General features: G+C 40.7%; 1 protein-coding gene across 15 annotated transcripts in view; it reads right to left on the minus strand.

Annotated features, from left to right (window-relative positions):
- Window positions 1-20,409, minus strand: part of LPP (LIM domain containing preferred translocation partner in lipoma) — a 652,084-nt gene that overhangs the window by 223,950 nt on the left and 407,725 nt on the right. The gene's annotated exons all lie outside the window — the stretch shown is intronic.

Consider the following 20,409-nt stretch of genomic DNA (forward strand, 5'->3'; position numbering starts at 1 on the left):
GGAATAAACCTAACCAAAGAGACACAGAATCTATACTCAGAAAACTATAAAGTACTCATGAAAGAAATTGAGGAAGACACAAAGAAATGGAAAAATGTTCCATGCTCCTGGATTGGAAGAATAAATATTGTGAAAATGTCTATGCTACCTAAAGCAATCTACACATTTAATGCAATTCCTATCAAAGTACCATCCATCTTTTTCAAAGAAATGGAACAAATAATTCTAAAATTTATATGGAACCAGAAAAGACCTCGAATAGCCAAAGGGATATTGAAAAAGAAAGCCAACGTTGGTGGCATCACAATTCCGGACTTCAAGCTCTATTACAAAGCTGTCATCATCAAGACAGCATGGTACTGGCACAAAAACAGACACATAGATCAATGGAACAGAATAGAGAGCCCAGAAATAGACCCTCAACTCTATGGTCAACTAATCTTCGACAAAGCAGGAAAGAATGTCCAATGGAAAAAAGACAGCCTTTTCAATAAATGGTGCTGGGAAAATTGGACAGCCACATGCAGAAAAATGAAATTGGACCATTTCCTTACACCACACACAAAAATAGACTCAAAATGGATGAAGGACCTCAATGTACGAAAGGAATCCATCAAAATCCTTGAGGAGAACACGGGCAGCAACCTCTTCGACCTCTGCCGCAGCAACATCTTCCTAGGAACAACGCAAAAGGCAAGGGAAGCAAGGGAAAAAATGAACTACTGGGATTTCATCAAGATCAAAAGCTTTTGCACAGCAAAGGAAACAGTTAACAAAATCAAAAGACAACTGACAGAATGGGAGAAGATATTTGCAAACGACATATCAGATAAAGGACTAGTGTCCAGAATCTATAAAGAACTTAGCAAACTCAACACCCAAAGAACAAATAATCCAATCAAGAAATGGGCAGAAGACATGAACAGACATTTCTGCAAAGAAGACATCCAGATGGCGAACAGACACATGAAAAAGTGCTCCATATCACTCGGCATCAGGGAAATACAAATCAAAACCACAATGAGATATCACCTCACACCAGTCAGAATGGCTAAAATCAACAAGTCAGGAAATGACAGATGCTGGCGAGGATGCGGAGAAAGGGGAACCCTCCTACACTGTTGGTGGGAATGCAAGCTGGTGCAGCCACTCTGGAAAACAGCATGGAGGTTCCTCAAAATGTTGAAAATAGAACTGCCCTATGACCCAGCAATTGCACTATTGGGTATTTACCCTAAAGATACAAATGTAGTGATCCAAAGGGACACATGCACCCGAATGTTTATAGCAGCAATGTCCACAATAGCCAAACTATGGAAAGAACCTAGATGTCCATCAACAGATGAATGGATCAAGAAGATGTGGTATATATACACAATGGAATACTATGCAGCCATCAAAAGAAATGAAATCTTGCCATTTGCAACAACGTGGATGGAACTAGAGCGTATCATGCTTAGCGAAATAAGTCAAGCAGAGAAAGACAACTATCATATGATCTCCCTGATATGAGGAAGTGGTGATGCAACATGGAGGCTTAAGTGGGTAGAAGAAGAATAAATGAAACAAGATGGGATTGGGAGGGAGACAAACCATAAGTGACTCTTAATCTCACAAAACAAACTGAGGGTTGCCGGGGGGAGGGGGTTTGGGAGAAGGGGGTGGGATTATGGACATTGGGGAGGGTATGTGATTTGGTGAGTGCTGTGAAGTGTGTAAACCTGGTGATTCACAGACCTGGGGATAAAAATATATGTTTATAAAAAATATATGTTTATAAAAAATAAAAAATTAAAAAAAAAAAAAAAAAACACTGAGGCAAACTAAGACCAATGGATTTGAACTCAAGCTCTATCTTTTGACCACAGGCCTTGTGTGCTGGCCACCAAACCATGCAGTTTGCTTTGCCTGGAGTAGCCTCATCTTTAATTATGAAAGTGTAACACTTCTTGAGAAGGGAAAAAATATGCTACTGTAGCCAATGTAGAGCAAAGAAGACCAGGCAAGGACAGCAGTTAGACATGAGGCAAATGACCGGCAGTGACGCTCTACTTGAAAGAATGCTGGAGGTAAGCATGGGCACTCTGGTGGTCTCTGTTAAATCCCTGTGGACAGTGGAGAGGTGATGCTTGTCTGGAGGTCCCCATAATGACCAAGGCTCAAGGGAACGCATGCTCTGTCTCATATCTATATCCCTTCCTTGTCTTTTAAAGACGTCTGGGGGGACCTGCGGGGTAGCAGAGAGAGGTTTCTCTTAACCTTGGAAGAGCTTCAGTACAAGCTGTGTCCTGAGGTACAAACACAGTAAATTAAACAAAAAGCAAGGGAAGGCAGAGAGAAAAGGAGCAAGTGAATCAAGACCTCTATTTGCTTACAGTCCTTCCTGGCAAATATTTTGTTACTAATGAAAGATCCATTCATGAAGCCCTATCTCCCAATTAGGCAGGCACTCTCAACCAGGCTGTGTAGCAGAAGCCCCTAGGCCAGATCAGTCCAGGTTCCTAGATGCAGGAAGCCCCGTATGAGGACCACTGCGGGGATCCCGAGGTCACCGTGTCCTGCAGAGGACAAGCCCAGAGCTGTCATGGTCGGGGGCCTGGGGCCGCACTGTATTCCTCTCCCAAGTGAGGTGACACCGGGAAACCCAGAGCATAAATGAATAGTCCAGAACAACAGCCTCAGTAGCTCAAGAGGAGGAATAAATGAATGAAAGGAAGTATGTATTAGTTCAGCATCTATCACGGGCCAAATATGAGGCCAGGCACTGACATGTTATCTCGCTTAATACCCACACCGTGATTAGCCTGTGTTATTCATAGGGAGCCTCAGGGACGGGACGTGACCTAGCTAGACCAAAATGCCCAGGAAGTGGCAATGAGATCTGCACCAAGGTCACGATTCCAAAGATTGTACGGGCTTTTATAGCTCCCTGATGATTCCCTGCGTTTATGCATCCAGCCCTCGGCAGAACAGGATGTAAATGGAACTTGTGTTTTGTTCCCAGCTCCGAAACATTTTGGCCTTCTCCTGCCAAATGGGGGCATCCGATGAGATGAATTCCAAGCAGCATTTCAGATCTTGTAATGCTCCGGTTCTGAGGAACTCAAGGGGCTTTCTATACCAAAAGGCAACAAGATACCAGTGGTTTTGAGGTCGAGTACCACAACATACCAGGTTACCATGGGAACCCTCCTGGGAATGCTCACCATGATGAACAGCCTTATTTCTATGGGCTTCAGTTCAGGCAATAACAAGCCTGCTTAAAGGACTCACGAATTTGCAGGGAGGATCTAATGAGTTTACAGCACTTTGTATACAAAAAAATGATTCTGTAGATATTACCAGCACTCCTGCTCCTCCAACAGACAGCATGTAGGGCTCATGATCACTCATTCACTGGAGACCAGAACTGCCTCAAAATGCAGAATTTGGGCCTGGCTCTGTCTAAAGTATTCTGGTTCTCATGGCCATTCTTGGCCAGTCCCCTGCGTAAATCCCAAAGAATATGAGGGGCAGAGTGATACTAGGCTAGTAGGGTGAGTGACTGAACCTCTAACAGCATATTTCCCTAGCAAAACACCTTACCCTACCAACAACCCATTCCTTTCTTAACAAACAAGCCTCTGATTTAAAAAAAAAAAAAAAAAAAAGTCTCCACTTTACAGGTAAGGAAACGCATACAATGTTAAACTCCAAAGAAATAATAGAAATGACTTAGCGCTACTTCTTTGTGTAAATTTAGTAAAACCGAAACCCAAGTGTCGGGAAAGATGGGCAAAGACATAAGATATAAAGGTTAAGGTCAGTACTCCTTGACCTAATAATTAGAAACACTTTTGCTCCTATAAATTTTGTTCAGAACCACATTCATTTTTTTAAAATATAATAATTATTATTTTTTTAATTTGGGGGAGAATTCGTCCCTCTTGCCCCTCTTCTTTTCTTGCTGTTCAAGGAATAACATTCGGCATGCAATGCAAGTGAACTATATAATCTTTGCATTGTAAAGTAAGCATACAACTAATTTCTTCTAAATGTACTATCCCTTTACAAATATTTTTCTATGAGCAGGGAAAGAAGGGCTCAGCAGGTTTCTCTGAAGCTACCCTTGGTTACAGAGGAGCATACGGCAAAACTGATATTAAAGAGAAGGACCCAGGTTCCTCCAGAACAATTCTTATTGGGCACCTATCACCTAAAAAGAAAGCAACAGTTCACTCCAGTGGTGAATCCACACCTCAAGGATGACCTCTGATTGTGAGCCTCACATTTCTTACAAGGATGAGGGTAATAACCTGAATACGAATGGTCCTAAAAACCGTATTAATAACAAGTTCCTAAAGACTGACAATGGCCATTTGTGAGTACTGCCTGAAACAAAGAAAAGAAAGCCATATAGACAGGTAAGCCCTTCCTTCTCTCCTCCCTCCCTCTGTCTCTCCATCCCTCCCTTCCTTCCTCTAGTATCAGAAAAAGACCCAGACCTTAAAAGTAGGACCAGGGTTTACAAATAATGGGAAATCATTTTCAGCTTAATAAAAGTAGAATAGATCTATTTGAAGATGGGATGAGCTGCTCTGGAAGGTACTAAGCACCTCAATGACTGGGAATAATTAAGCTTATAATAATGAAAGTGATTGCTTTAATTGTGAGTTCATAGTATATATCCAACTGGGTTCCTTACATGTATTTTCTTATTTACTCTGTAACACAATCCAATACGTAGATGCTACGATACCATTTTGCAAACAAGAAAGTTGAGGCTTAGAGACAATGAGTAACTCATTTAACACATCGCACAGACATTAAAGCAGAAACAAATTTTGAGCCCAGTTCTGTCTGATTTCAAAATCTATACTACTCCCTTTCTTCCTGTCCCTTTCCTTCTCTGCACCCCACACCAGGGCATAACCACCTAGAAAAGGATCTTTTCAACAAATGCAAGGTTCAGAAGACCTTGTGGTCCTTTTGCTGAGTTAACAAACCTGTTATAGTCTGTTTTATGCCATGCATCATCAATAATCATGGTATTTCCTCCCAGTTGTTAATCCCTTGAGTGAAAGACACCATCAGGCCATAGAACAAGACTCAGAGTTGAAGCCAACGCCTCCTGAATCCCTAACATTCACAGTTAATCTCTGAAAGAGAGACCTTACCAAACATGAGGACATTTATTCCACTCCTTAGTCCGGCACTGTGTGTGGCTACAGGAATGCTGTTGATGACTGAAACATTAACCAAACACACTATTTTTAGAAGAATATTTAGCTCCATCTTTGTAGTATCTGGACTCATAACTACCCATTTCTCTAACATTAAGCTGAGCCACACCAGAAAATTACTACAGCGATAATATTTCCAGGGCACATTGAGTCATTGTCCAATGTCTAAAATGGGAAATAAATAATTTGTGAGGATTTGTTGGCACAATGAGAAGGAAGGGATGCCACAGTTGGGTATTCTATCATAAGCCTCCGTGTCTAATATGGGGGGGGGTGTTCTCTTCCCCGCAAAAGTGGGATGTTAGTTTTTTGTTTGTTTGTTTGTTGTTTTAATACTTGAGGCTTATGAATAAAGTCAGAATGGGCAGAGGCCAGTATCACCAATAATTATCAAGAGGAACAGCTATCCAAGCAAGGATGTGGTTTGCTGCTGATGGTAATAGACCTTCTTGGGAGAATGAATGAGGAGGGCCACCCCACCCAGCAGCCAGCCAGAGGAGAGGCAAAGGATCAAAGACCTCCAGATTCAAATCCCGGGCCACACAGAAAGGAATAAAGAGGTTTCTATCAGATCAAGCCAAATGTCACAGGTATTGTGGGAGGCTGCCCAGTCCCGGTGTGAATTAACACAAGTGTTGTGTCTGTACTTCGTCCACCTGAAACCTTCCTTTGCCGCCAGCTTTACCTCAAATGAAAACAAAAAAGGGAAAAAGAGGGGGAAAAGAAAAACAAAACAACCCCAACTGATTATAGAGGTAATGGTAATGTGCCTGTCTTCACTGTGGCCAGCATTATTTTGATCAAACCTAAGGTTCTTTTAAGATCGTTCTCCAACAAATATTCCTCTATAATTTTGATCTTTTCAGAGGTGAAGAGAAAGGAAAAGGATAAAAGGAACAAACAAAACTCAAAATACTATTTACTCTCCCAGCAGAGCAGCATGGTGTAAACAAAAATAATCGTTATGCTCCTGGGTTCTGAGCCCTCACAGTGTTGCCGTAGAAAATAATTTTAATGGAGAGCCGGAGAGTCTTGCAAAACACGTAACCAAGCCATAATAAAATGGGATACTTATCCCGCTGCTCCGATTAGACCACTTCCATTCAATGGTTGAAACTAATGACTTGTTTTTCCTTTGGTATTAGGAGCCCTATTACTGTGCTGAACATAACATACCTCATTTTGTTTCCCTAGTCATGCTTGTCTCTTTCACCGATGACTGCAATTTGATATTTATGAAATCACATAAAAATAATGTATAATCCTCCCTATTACCCCTTTCCAAATTGTATAAAATTATTCAGAGGACAATAGATTAATGTACACTCCAATGCATGTGTCCTTTTCTCTAACCACTTCTCACTGACAGCCTCTCTCTCTCTCTCGCTCCCTCTCTCTCTCTGGCTAGAGAACACACTGTACTTTGGAGATAATTGACTGTGGAATATGATGATGTTTACTCAAAAACAGGTCACACAGACTGCAATTTGAGAGTCTTCCTTTATCCTCCCTACTTATTCTTATCCAAGGGAAATGCATAATACTGTTTCCTACAAATCAGAAATGTGGAGTCTTAATTACTTCTTTAGATTTAACCTACTGAGAAAAATCCACCGCAAATGTACCCTCCTCCCTGGAGATAGGTGACATTTAGAAAACTAACTTCAGATTACTCATTTAGAACAAACTGGGATGAGACAGAGTATGCACTCATATCATTTTTAACAGTATGTTCCCTGTTTCTAAAAGAGCACATTATGGCATTAGATCGTATTTTTCCAGGAGCAACACACACGGACAATAACTCTTGGGTGGGAACGGGCAGTTGAGAAAAGAAATCTCTGGCTATCCACCATCTCTGGCATGGTATGGACACAAAGACTGGTCTCCGAGCAGAGGTTATAGCTTTGTCTCCTGTTTGCTATCAGTTACTGTCATTCTGACTGATCAGGCAAAGCACGATGTTTGTCAATGAGAATGTTGGCAATGAGAGTCCTGCCCAGAAGTGGGCTTGTGGAAATCATTTATGCTGTAAAAGCAGTCATCATATTGAATGGGTTAAGTTTTTACCCTTTAAGGTAACTGTCATGATATGCCATTAGGGATCTAGCTCTCAATTTATAATACCATTCAACTTTCATTTGAAAGATCTGGGCCAGACACTGGGTGGAGCAGGTGGAGGCATATCGTCCCCCCCCCCCAAAAAACAAACAAACAAACAAAACACAAAACAAAACAAAACAAAAAAACCAAAACATCACTTTCAAGCTGCTTCTCAACATAGTCTAATATAGGCTGTGTTTCGGAAACAGAGGTAATGATATCACAATAACAATTACTTCATTTCACTGTAGTCATCTAATAGAACTTTACCATGTGCTTGCTAGGTTCTCAGAAAAATGGCAGGTGCTGGAAACAGGAAGGGGATGAGATAGAAACCTGGAGTTTGGCTAAAAGAAGTAAAGGACTATTGATTACCTTGTCATTTGAATCATTGCTATCGGTACTGCTGTGGCCTTCTGCTGACAAGTGGTCCTTAATGAATTCGTGAGTTAATATCAAGCATGCACATTTCATAAGCTCTTTAGGCCTCTACAAAATAGAAAGTAGTCCAATTTCCTTGTTTAACATAACTGAGTAAAAGGGAGAGAGTCAACTTGTCTTGTCAACTTTGGATTATTAGCAGGAATTAGAGCCTGGGATGCTCGATTCTGATATATCAGAAATGGTATATAGGAAGCTGACTTATTGAGGTAATTCCCATTCCCCACACATGTGGAGTGGGACCCCCAAGGAGTCAAGAAGTGCTGTCCGTACTTCCATCATACGCAAATGTCCAGCTCTCACATGGTTCAGAACGTCCCGTCTGAGCATGTCCAAATGGTCTGACAAAGCCAGTTCTCACCACATCGGGGGGGTCCTGGTGGGTCTAGAACTAAACATACTACACTGATAACCTGTTGAGGACAAATGGCCTCATGAGTTTTATGCTCCACAATTAAAACAAAAGAGCCTTAGAATCACATCCAAACTCTGCGTATGTCTAAATGTACCTGCAAGCTTTCTAGATAGCCCCAACTGTTGCTCCAGAGCCATTATCACAGAAAGGACTCTTTCTGGCAACCCTGAATGTGAGAGCAGAGGCTTCAGAAAGCTTAGAGAGACCCCTTCTACTTCCGGATTCTATGGAATTAGTATTAAACACAGAACACCCATTTCAAACACAGGTTTCAACACAGAGTCCCATGCTTTAACCAAGAATAAGAACTACGTCAGTGCAGCTCTAATTCTCTGTGTCCTGGGTTAGGGAGTTGGAGGGGTGGAGGGGAATCGGAACTGAAAGAATGGCAGGCTGGGAGACCTTCTTCCCGTTCCAGTTCTATCTTCTGTCTACAGTGCCTTGCGCAAATGGCCCTCCACCTGAGTTTCCTCATCTATTTCTTATCCCACTGAAATCTCTGCGAGCAGGGATGGCTTCCTCTCCATCTCGGTATATGTAACACCGACCACAGAGCCTGGCACACAGTGAGCACCCAAGAAATCTCTGTAGAACTGAAGAGAAGAATGGGGGCTTGAGCCAAATGTTCTCTATACACCCTCCATGTTAAAGTTTAGGGCAGACAAGAAAACACGAGCCTGGTCCCCTGAATGTCCGAGAAAAGGAATGAAAAAGAAGAAAGCTTTGGTTCCAGAATCAGAGGCACTAAGTGCTTCCCGGTACTTTCCTTTTATTAAGGTTTATGTAACTACATTTTATATGGAACATTTTCATTCAGCCTTTTGTACAGATCCCCTTAAAATGCATCTTGTGCTGAACCGCTAGGCTGACTGAAGCGGGTCGTGCTGCTGTGGTCGAAGCAAGCTATGCAGTTTATCTGATAGTTCTACGGCAGACGGAATGAGCCACGTCGGGAACAAAAGACAAAAATGAGATCGGAAAGTTAAAAGCCTTCAAATGAACTCTCACCACCAAAAGCAAAAGAGTAAAAAGGAAGAGTGCTCTATTACATTACATAACATGGGGATGAGGCATCAGTTAAAGACGGACCCATGACAGTTTGGAGAATCACTTTATAGAACGATGCAGAGATCTATTTTTCAGTGATATCCCTGCCATTTTACTTGTAAATATTGTGACTGTATCGCCTGCCATTTGTCAGAAGAATGATTGATTCTTTTTATTGGCATATTCCCCTCACCCCCCCAATTTTCATATTTCATGTCATTAAAATAACTTATGTGGAACAAAATTACCACAGGGAGCAACATTATGTGAGATTTAAATGTGTTTCAGACAAGTGTGTTCATTCACTGTTAGTGGAAGAGTAGTCTTTATATAGTTTTTCCTGTTATTATTCCTAATAACTCAGTATATAGACAGCTATTCCCACCTGAGAGTCATATTAACAGTGCTCACAGGGCTGCTATCTGCCACCATTAAGTCCAACAAGACCTGTTATGTCAGCAATGGATTCATTAGCTTTACTCCTCAAATTATAGTTAAGAACACTCATGGAAGCCACGACGATACAACAGTTACTGAACACTGACTCCGTGCAAAGAACAATCTTTCAGCAATGAAGTGGGAGGCGCCCTGGCTCAGTTCTATTTACGCTGGTTGGTACCTGTGAACCACCAGTCACCAAGATGGTGTGTTTTACTACACAGCTCCTTACCCTCAAGCGGCTCCTCACCTAGTATGTCGGTGACAAAGTACCTGTGGCAAAAAGACGGAAACCACCAACAGATTTGTATGACTTGGCAGAATTGTGCAAAGACTGAACATCGAGCCATCCCAACTGGTTCGGTCATGGGGTCACACAGGGTGATGCTAGGCCAAACACCTGTGTCAGACTGCATATGGATGAAGACACTGTGCTAGATTCCTCTCTCCGAGGCCAAGTACAGTTCAGGAAGAAGGTCACACCTAAAAATGTCTTCGATGGGTGAGACACATCAACCTGGGAAATGGGGGGAAAAAGATAGCTTAAAGCAATACTTAAGTTTGGCAGAGGGGAGGACTAGCGAGAGAGAAAAGGAACAAGTCAACACTGTGTGAAAAGTGGAGCATGAACATTGCTATCAAATATCATGGAAGAATAACCTCCATTTGTCCATGGGAGGTAGTTTTAAAATATGAGGTCTTAGCGAAGACCCTAGACCTTAGCTGTATGAAGTCTATTTCTGGCAAAGTGGGTAAAACTACTCGCTTAATTACTTCAGATGTTGTCATAGAGATTATCTATGGGATTCTGGAACACAGAAGTGATCAGATGTAGTGAACCTTGAGTCTTGAAAGAGCCATCAAACCCTGGAGGATATTTCTCAAAGGCACTGAGGTTGCCACCAAATCAGGCATTTCCTTCAGTTTGTTTTGGCCTTGTAACCAAATAAAACTTAAAATGTGAAGACACAAAAAATGTCTTGTAGAGACACAGCCACATACAATATCATCCCTCTGGACTACCCTTCTCTCTCCTCAGAATCACCAATTCCAATCCTCGACATCCTTTAGGCCGGATCAAATGCCGCCTTCTCATAAAGCCTTCCCTAATTGCTCAGCTGAATATGCCGCTAAGTCACCTGGCTACCCAGTAGGTTTTATCATTAACAGCTTTGGTTATATACATTAATCTATGTGTCTTCTCCCTCCCAACACAATGTCTGGGATACAGTATGCACTAAATAAATGTTTGAGGAAGAGGAGGAAGGAAAGAAGAAATAACTCTCTCCAAGCAAGTACCCAGAGAAGAAGAAATATGTTCAAATATGTGTGGAATGGCATGGAAGGAAACTTTAGGGTCTCTCACATGCTTTGACCCCTTCTAATGGCCTGGCGGGAGGTGGGGGGGGGTGGGGCTAAGCAATGTGTTCACTGCTGTGTCTTTCCACTCTGATTGTTGTCTGTCACACACTCATGTGGAATGGTGGCGGAAATTTGGGGTTTGGTTAGAGCAAGTTCTATGGAGGACACATTTCATTGAATATGGTGTCATAGATCTGCGTAACATGCAGTCACTATGGTATGCACAGAGGCCGTTGCCAGGTATAATCCTGGAGCAATGGCTTCCTGGAAAACTCTAAATGCCCCTGGCCCACTAGCTCTCCTAGTTCTGGGAGTCAGAGATATGGAGCCAGAAAGCCCGTGATATCAATGTTTCCTACAACACCCAGTGTGTGGGTAGATTATGCCGGTGGAGGAGTGAAGCAGTGTGTGAAGTCTGGGGAACTAGAAGCTGTCGGCCAAACATTCTACCAATCATCAGATGTGTAAAAGTACACACGCAGGGAGGGCTACTGGGTACCCAATGATGCAAAAGGTGTTACTTTCTCTTACCAAGAATGTGCTCAGCAATGTCCTGGAAGCAATTATAAAGGCACCACGGCCTTGATTTTTCCTTGTGGATACGAATTTCACAACATAGAGTTTGTCAGGGTATGAGCTTACAGTAACAGCACGGGTATTTTTCCCAGTAGCTGACAAATAAAAGAAACTGGATAGTAGTCTCCTCAAATTTGACAATCACCGTAAGTTTTAAAATATCACTGATAAGTCATGCGGATAAAAGGAAGTTTTCCAAACTTTTAATAATACAGACATAATAGTAATAATAACTTTCTATCAACCATGCTAGAAGACTGAAATTATCTTTCCAGTCTTCCTAAAGAAAACACTACAAAATTAGTTTGCATGGGAAAGTCACCGGAGAGCTTATAGCCATAAGATGTAAGACAGAGTCATCGAGCCTTTAATTAATTGTTAATTAAGACACTTTTTTCCTGAATTTTGTGGTTTTTATATTTCACAGCTTTTAAAAAATCAGTTTAAAGTGTTTGCATTTGCTTTTCTCATTTATAATAAATATTCATTTCTTACCTAATTGTTATGGGATAAGTTATGTCCCCCTAAAAGTCATATGCTGTGTCTTCTTTAGCACATTTCTTATTTTTCTATCTAAATGTTAAGCCACAGAAAGGGGCATTCTGCAAACAGAAAAGTTGCGAAGTGCAATTTCTTTTAGTTCCACCTGTTTCATGCTATGGGTTTTATAGACAAGGAATGAGGATTCTATGATTTATGTAGCGTGCAAAATTGAGGAAGTGACTGACTTCTCTACAATTTTATCATCATCTATAAAAGAGGGTAATTATTCATTGTCTGTCCATCTGAGTTCTTTTTTGAAAAGAAAGAGAATTGATATGGAATATATTGGATGAAAACATTCCCAGTCATTTTATCAAAGGTAATCACAAAGCATCTACCAACATAGATAAAGAACCATCCTCAACCACCCAGATTTAAAGTCCTACCTCTGCCCTTGAGGCATTGGACATTCTCTGGATCTTAATTTCTTGTGAATGGGCAAGATGGCTTCTTAGAAAAGCAAAGGTAACACGTTTATTTGGTCTCTGACTATCTAAAGATCTATGAACTCCCCAACCACTGAGCAAATATGCTGGAGTAACTTTTTGATTTTGCAATCAGTTGACCCTCAAAATGGAAAACTAGGCTTCTGTTTTTGAATAGGGAAAGTTAACATTGAGTATTGGATATAAGCATGGAACATTGGATATAAGCATGGAACAAAAGGATATAAAATGGAAACCAATGACTCCCTTACCACAAAGTCTCTTGCTAAAGAAATGGGTCTTTGTAAATATGATCCATGAAAGTTTAAAAAAAAAAAAAACAAACTGCAGCGGCACACTTGTGCTTGACTCCCTATTAATAGCCTGGTACTAGAACTCATAGAACAATCACAGAAGGCTGAACAGTCCCCAGCTTCTCATGTGATCACGTTCACACTTCCATGGTTCTCCAAATAAGGCTTTCCAAACAAACCTGGCCTAGGCTTGCTCATTTGGCATTCCTCCTGTAGGAACGCAACTCAATGTTCTACCCAAGGGTTTCAAGACAGGCAATTTTTAGATATTTATTTATTTAATCAATCCTTTCTCAGAACAGGCTTATTTTGAATCAATGGCAAATGCTGTTGGTGTATGGAAAATCTGTTTTGTTTGACTGACTCTAAACTTCAGACATAAATGGGCTGGATTTTACAGCTTATTTTAAGATTTTCTTTCCCCTTACCTTCTTTGTATCAGCCATTCGGTGATGCTGTAAATTATTCATGCAAATATACGAAACACTGTTACTCCTGGCATTTGGCAAAGAGTAGACATGTTTGGGTTACATCATATCACTCTTAAGAAACTGGCCATTGTTGGTCTTGCTTCAAGTCTTCTTCACACTTGGAGCACTGTGCTGAGGCAGTACATTGGCTCTGAGATGTCCTGAGCTTTTGTATTGCATCTCTCAGAGCTCAGTAGTACTTTCTTCTCTGAGACTGAAGTCATTCTGCTTAGTGCCATTCCATGGCCCAGCCACCACACCCCTCATTCTGCCACTTGCTTCAAAAATGTCTGGCAGGGCAGACCAGCAGATGAAAGATGAAGAGATGAGCTAATGTCCTCTATTTGAAAAAAATAATTAGGAAGCTTTCCTAGCAGATAACCTCCAGTATTCTTATTTTAGAAGGGGGATCTTCAGCAGCTTGGCATATGGGACCTGTTCAAGATCAGAAGAGAACTAGATTTAAGATTTAAAGCCGGATGGCTAAACATCAGTGTAAATTTCTGTAAATATCTCTTTACAAGGAGACAGTGTGGTTTAATGGTTAAGGGCTTGGGCCATACGGTCATGGGCAAGTAACTTAATCCTTCTGTATCTTACTTTCCCACTCAGTTAAAAAAAAAAAAACAACCAGATATTAATAGTATTTTCTTCATATACATTTTGAGAGGACTAAATGAACCAAAGCATAAAAAGGCATTGGGTAAAGCAATAATGATTTAATTTGGGTGACTTCTAGCATTCACACTTAAGAGCAGGTTTTAAAACTTCAGAATGTGTAAACATTTTACCACGATAGTGTTTTAAACAAGACATTTCCCAATGGTTTAAAATTACTTCCTAAGAGGACATGGGCTCCAAGTCATTAAAATTCACTATTGCAAAATATTTAACATTGGGAGAGGTGTTACTTACCTACTAACTTTGGTCAGTAACATCAAGTTATGTTAGGGTCTTCATTATGCATGCTTGTCTTTATGCTATCACATGCAAAGATATAAGTAGTGAGCCAGCTTTGAAACTGATCTTATTTTTAGAGGCAGATGGCTATAAATGTGGAGAATCAGAAAGGCACTCAATTAATATTGAAATTAATCTAAGTTAAGGAAGATCTTTTGATTCCCCAGCTTTTAGATGTTCTTGGCAATTACACAATTTAATCTTGTCTCCTTTTCCCCACTCCCCATCTCCACTGATTCAAGACTAATAGGGGTCATATACTACATGAAGCCTTGCAAAATTGATCCACTCTTTCTACCTCCACTAGAACTTTCCCAGGGGCTTTCTTTTAGCACTTTTACGATTTTTGTTTCACAAGGGCTCTTGGTCCATGTGTGGCTGACCATGGGGGAAATGCTCTATTCTCTAAAAGAGTAGGGATATTAGCTCTATTTTTTTAAAATAATACTTCACCCTGATGAATAAGAAGTGAATAGTCAGAGACCCATATCACCAGTAATACATATCTGATCTTTCTCATTAGATTTTAAGCTCTTTGAGGATGAGCTAAGTTTTAGCTGATTTTTGTATGTCCCTTGGTATCAAGAAAAATGGTATCTAGATGGTATGTGCTATTTACTGAAAGTAAAATTTTAAGAAAATAGGTCTGTGCAGCCATACATTAGCATTACTAATTATAATTAAGACCTACATATCTCATCAATGCTTTTTTCCCTAAAATATTACTACATAACTCATATATGCTTGGTGGTACTCATGGAATAAACAATGTGGCTAAACTATATATGTGCCTGTCCAGACAGGGTTATTTTGAAAGCAGTTTGGAAGACTCTTAAGATGTCCCAGTACGACTGCTGGGAAAGCAGGTTTCTACTGATACACACTTTGGACCATTTATACCGAGAATATTACGAAGCATGAAAAATATTGCAGAAGTTATTTCAAGACAAAGGGATAACTTGTAAAGGGTACAGTGAGTTGATAAGAAGCACAGTTAAGGTGAGAAACACCTGGTGTGAATAGGAAGTCTTGACGAACTGATGTCATTATTTGCTCTTGATCGTTAAATTGCCACAGTGGTAGAGGGAGGGATGAGAAGGGAAACCAGAGAAGACCACCAGAAGGATCCATGGTTGCTTCAAAGAATGTTCCTGCAAGCCTCCTGACATTGCCTCGGTAACAGAAGTAGGTGACACCTTCATCCCCCCATCCCCACCTCCCATGACTACACTGTCCCTGACTTTAGAGTTTTCAGTTTTTAACTATTCCAGAGCAACTGAAAAATGTAGCGGTGTCAGACTGTGTCTTTTTTGGCTCAGTAAAATCTGAAGTTTGGAAGTTCCGTAGAACATGCAATATTCGTTCATCCCCCAAACTCATACATCTTGAACTATTATGACTCCCATTACTGCCTGCATGGCATTCCATTGCTTGCATAAACCTCTCTCTGACACTTGAGAGAGAGACTGGTGTGTCTTTTGTTTTCGCTTCTCATTCATAATCATACCCCACTCCCCACCACTGCCCCTGGGGCTGGAGGCTGGGAGTCTGCCTTAGGACACAACTATAGAATTTGGAGATACAAACTCCATACTAACGAAGTGGCCCATACGTTCATGTTTCTTAATATAAAAGCTCTTGTATTTTCAAATAAGAAAGTTTATAAGCCCACCTTCTCAACAGTGTTTAGGAAAACTACAGAAGCGCCAGAGCCTACGAAAGCCTCCTACATACACTATGATCTTACACAGTGGCTGGGATTACCTTAAAACAACACCAAGCCCTATCACTCCCTTGCTAAAAATGCTCCAGTGGATTTTCATTTCACTTAGAATAAAGACAAACTCCTTACCATGATCCATAAGATCTGGACCCTGCTTACCTCTCCCATCTCACTGTATTCCATTCTCTTCGACAGACTACGTTCCAGCACCCTGGCTTTCTATTCTTCTCAATGCCGAGTCGGAGGACTCATCCTTGCTGTCCTTGGCTTAGAATGTTCTTCATCCAGATCTTAGAAGACTTGACCCCTCTACACTATTCAGGGTTCAGGCCAAATGTCACTCCTTCAGTGATTTTCCTGAGTTGGCTACCTAAATCACTCTCTACCCCAGTATTAAAATTCTTCTTTTTATTTTATACTGAGCCAGTATCCCTGCCTAAACTGTCTTGTTCCCTACCCTTTGAAAAAAAAAAAATAGAATATAAGTTTGAGGAGGAAAGCAATCTTATTCTGTTCCTGACTCTAATCCCAGCACCACAAAATGGGCAATGAATAGTTTTCAATAAAAAGAACCAATGATCAAATAAAGCCACGTGACACAGTAAAACAATTTCTCCTGCTTAAACACCTAACTGTTCATATTCATGAAAGTTTCTGGGTTGGGAGAACTACTTAATCTTTTTAAGACTCAGTTTTTCTCAGCAAACTAGAATAGCACTTTTTAAAACTGTTAGTGTTACTGAGAAGACTGTGTGTGTTAATTCACAGAAAGTACTTAGCACAGTACCTGACATAAATGCTCAATCAATATTAGCAGCTATTAATCCACACAGCTTTAAAATATTTAATAGTACCATCTGTCACTTAAGATGTTTAATCCCCCTCCTGTAGCTTAAGCCCTTCCAAATATTAAAATAATCTCTTACACAGGTATGGAATTTTATAGTCAAAAAGTACCTCCACATCTGTCATCACACACAACTTTCCTTATGGTTTGAAACTCAATCTCAAAGCTGATTTCAAGTTCCAAAGTCTTTCTACTACGTAGACATTATCAAAATAGACAACACATGGTGTGGAAAGGAGGGCCAGGAGACTTGGGTGGAGTGGGGGGTATAGAGTTTAGGGAAATCTACATAAAGCGGGTGTCATACACTGGAGGCCCTCAGAACTTGTGACCTTTCCCACATAATAGCTATATGGATGAAAAGTTACCAGACAGAATGATTCTGTTCTCAGCATTTACTCATTCACTCGTTAAGGCATCTTTTCCAAGGATTTATTGCTTGTCAGTCAATGGTCACTATATAGCAATGAACAAAAAGGACAAATGTCTTTGGTATTATTATGACACCTTCAAGGGGGAGGGAAATAAAGAACAAATGATGAAAATGTTTAGGTTAGACGGTGATTTACAGGGGAAAGTAAAGGTGGATAAGGGCATTTTAGGGCAGGGGAGGTATTTTTGGTACGGTAGTCTGGGAAGGCTTCCTCAGCAAAGTAGCACGTTTCAATAAAGTCCTGTAGGAGGTAAGAGAGCAAGCTATGTGGAGATCTGGAGAAAAGCATTCCAGGCAGAAGGTCAGTGAAACAAGGACCCTGACACAGGAGTGTGCCTGCATGGGGTGTGCCTGGAGCAGGGGGAAGGCGGGTGGGGTAGATGAAGTCAGAGAGTTACCAGGGGACAAACGAGTTGGGCCTTGTAAGCACCATGCCTGCTTCCCTCAAGGGGAAGGTGTGGAGCTGGCAAGCTGCTGAAGAGTTTTGAGCAGGAAAGTGAAATAATTCGATTTTCAAGAATCACTCTAAGTTTGAACAGGCCAAAGTGGGACCAGAGTGGAAAAGACAGAGCAGTAGGTGGCCAACGTAATAACTCAGGAAAGGCCGGACCAGGCTTCCACCAGGGAAAGGGCAGGAGAGGTGGTAAGAAGAGATATTATTTCATCGCCGCCTTGAAAGCATGTGCTGTGTGATGAAGAAGAGTCAAAACAACTTCGGGTGTTAGGCCTGAGCTCCTAGAAGAGCAGAACCATCAGGACTGAAAAGGTTAACAGCCACCTGTGGGAAAAACAGGGTTGGGTGAGGTGATATCCCCTCAATGATGAAAAAAAGTTCACTATACACAGCACTGTGCTGTAAGGGACAGAGACAAGAGCAGTTCAAGTTGACCACAGCAAGAGAAAAACTCTACAATGATGCAAGCTGGGAAATTAGCCTCAGTGATGGAAAAAAAGTGCATCTAAATGAAGAGTAATCTACTGGCGATGCAAGCTAGGATCTAAAGCCTACATGAGACTGGGAACACAGCTAGAATAAAAAAAAAAAAAAAACAAAAAGAACATCAGTAAGAACACACATATTCAAAAAGAACCACATTAACAACTCTCAGTAATAGGAACTGTATGCAAAGCCATATCAAGTCAGTAACTCAAGTTCTTTGACTTACTGACTGACTGATTCATGAATTCGTAAGTTCCTACTATAGGCACTGTACCATCTTTGGAATATAAGAAACAAAACCCCAGTAGACCTGAGTCACACCCTTGAAGAACAGAAATGTATACTTGAAGAGACAGACATATAGTGTCATTAAAATCCAATGGGATGCAGAGATGGAAAAATCAGAATGCCCATGAGCTGCTGGTGGGAAACCAAGATGGTATAACCCCTTTGGCAAGCAGTCCAAGCAGTCCAAGCTTCATAGAAGGTGAAAAATGAAGTTACCATATAACCTAGGAAATTACAACACGACCTATATACCTAACAGAGCTGAAAACATATGTACAGTAAAAAAAAACTTGTACTCAGGGATGCCTGGGTGACTCAGTCAGTTAAGTGTCTGCCTTGGCCTCAGGTCATGGTCTCAGGGGCCTGGGGTTAGGTCTCTCATCAGGCTCCTTGGCTTGGCGTGGAGTCTGCTTCTCCCTCTGCCTGCTGCTCCCTCTGCTTATGTGCTCTCTCTCTGACAAACAAAAACAAACAAACAAACAAACAAAAAACTTGAACTCAAATACTCATAAGAGCCAAGAAAAACAAACTCCAAAAAGTGTCCCTCAACTGGTGAAAGGATAAATTGGATGTATGTCTGTACGATGGCATGGTATTCACCAATAACAAGGAATGAAGTACTCAGATGTACTTCAACATGAACGGAACTTGGAAACATTATGCTAGGAATCCAGTCACCAACGACTATATATTGTTTGAATCCAAATGTTCAGAAATGGCAAATCTATAGATACAGAAAGTATTAGTAGTCTGGAGGATTTGAGGAAAATAGGAAGTGGGAATTAGTAAGTATGAGTTTTAAACTTTCTAGGGTGAGAGATTGTGATGATGGTCACACAACTTCATGAATATACTAAAAACAATGGATTAAACTATACATTTTAAGTGGGTTAATTCTACTATGTGAATTCTATTCCAATAAAGTTATTATTTACTGACTTATTTATGTATTTTAGAGAAAGAGAGAGAGATCCTGGGAGTAAGGAGAAGGGGAGAGGGAGAGAATTTGCAAGCAGACTGTCCCCCTAGCACAGAGCTGGACATAGGGCTGGATCCCAGCATCCCAAGATCAGGACCTGAGCCAAAATCAAGAGTCAGCCAGTTAAGCAAGCCACCCAGGAACCCTAAAGTTATGATATACTTAAGATATCTACTAATATGTATGTTATGGTAAAAGAACAAGAAAAATGTTATGAGAAACTTCAGAGGAATGACAATGTGTAGGAGATTGGGTGAATGAATGGTCAAGCTTCTCTAAGATTTAATATTGATAGATTCTGAAGGCTCAATAGAAGTTTGCCAGGAGGGATACAGAATCCATTCTGCCAAGTAGTAGGGTTTTTGGGTTTGATTTTTAATTCTTTCCTTCCCCCAAATTATCACTGACCATTGAAACAACCTCCAGCTCAAGATTCTCAATCTACTGTATAAGAAAGAATAGTTGAGAAATATTCAAGAAATTTTAATGAGAATCTATGTTTTGTGAAGTGTTTCCATATTTTAATAAGATGTCAGTAAACTTCTTCTGTAAAGTAACATACAGTAAATCTTTGGGGCTTTGAAGACCATACATCCTCTACTGTAACTCTCAACTCTACCACTGTAGTCAGAAAGCAGTCATAGGTAATAAATAAGTGGGCATGGCTATATTTCAATAAAACATGATCTACAAAATCAGGTGGTATGTGAGATTCAGCCCATGGGCTACATTTGCTGGGTTATGGTCCATATTCCCCCGCTTGCCTTTTCAAACTCTTTCCCAGTTCTCTGCAAGTCACTAGAAATTTCCCTGCCCTCTGTAGGGATTGCTAGCACCAGTTATTTTCTATAGAGCTTGCTTAATTAATACTTTTTGTCTTTTG

Source organism: Mustela lutreola, chromosome 2, assembly GCF_030435805.1.
Source record: "Mustela lutreola isolate mMusLut2 chromosome 2, mMusLut2.pri, whole genome shotgun sequence".
In the NCBI taxonomy this organism is placed as follows: Eukaryota; Metazoa; Chordata; class Mammalia; order Carnivora; family Mustelidae; genus Mustela; species Mustela lutreola.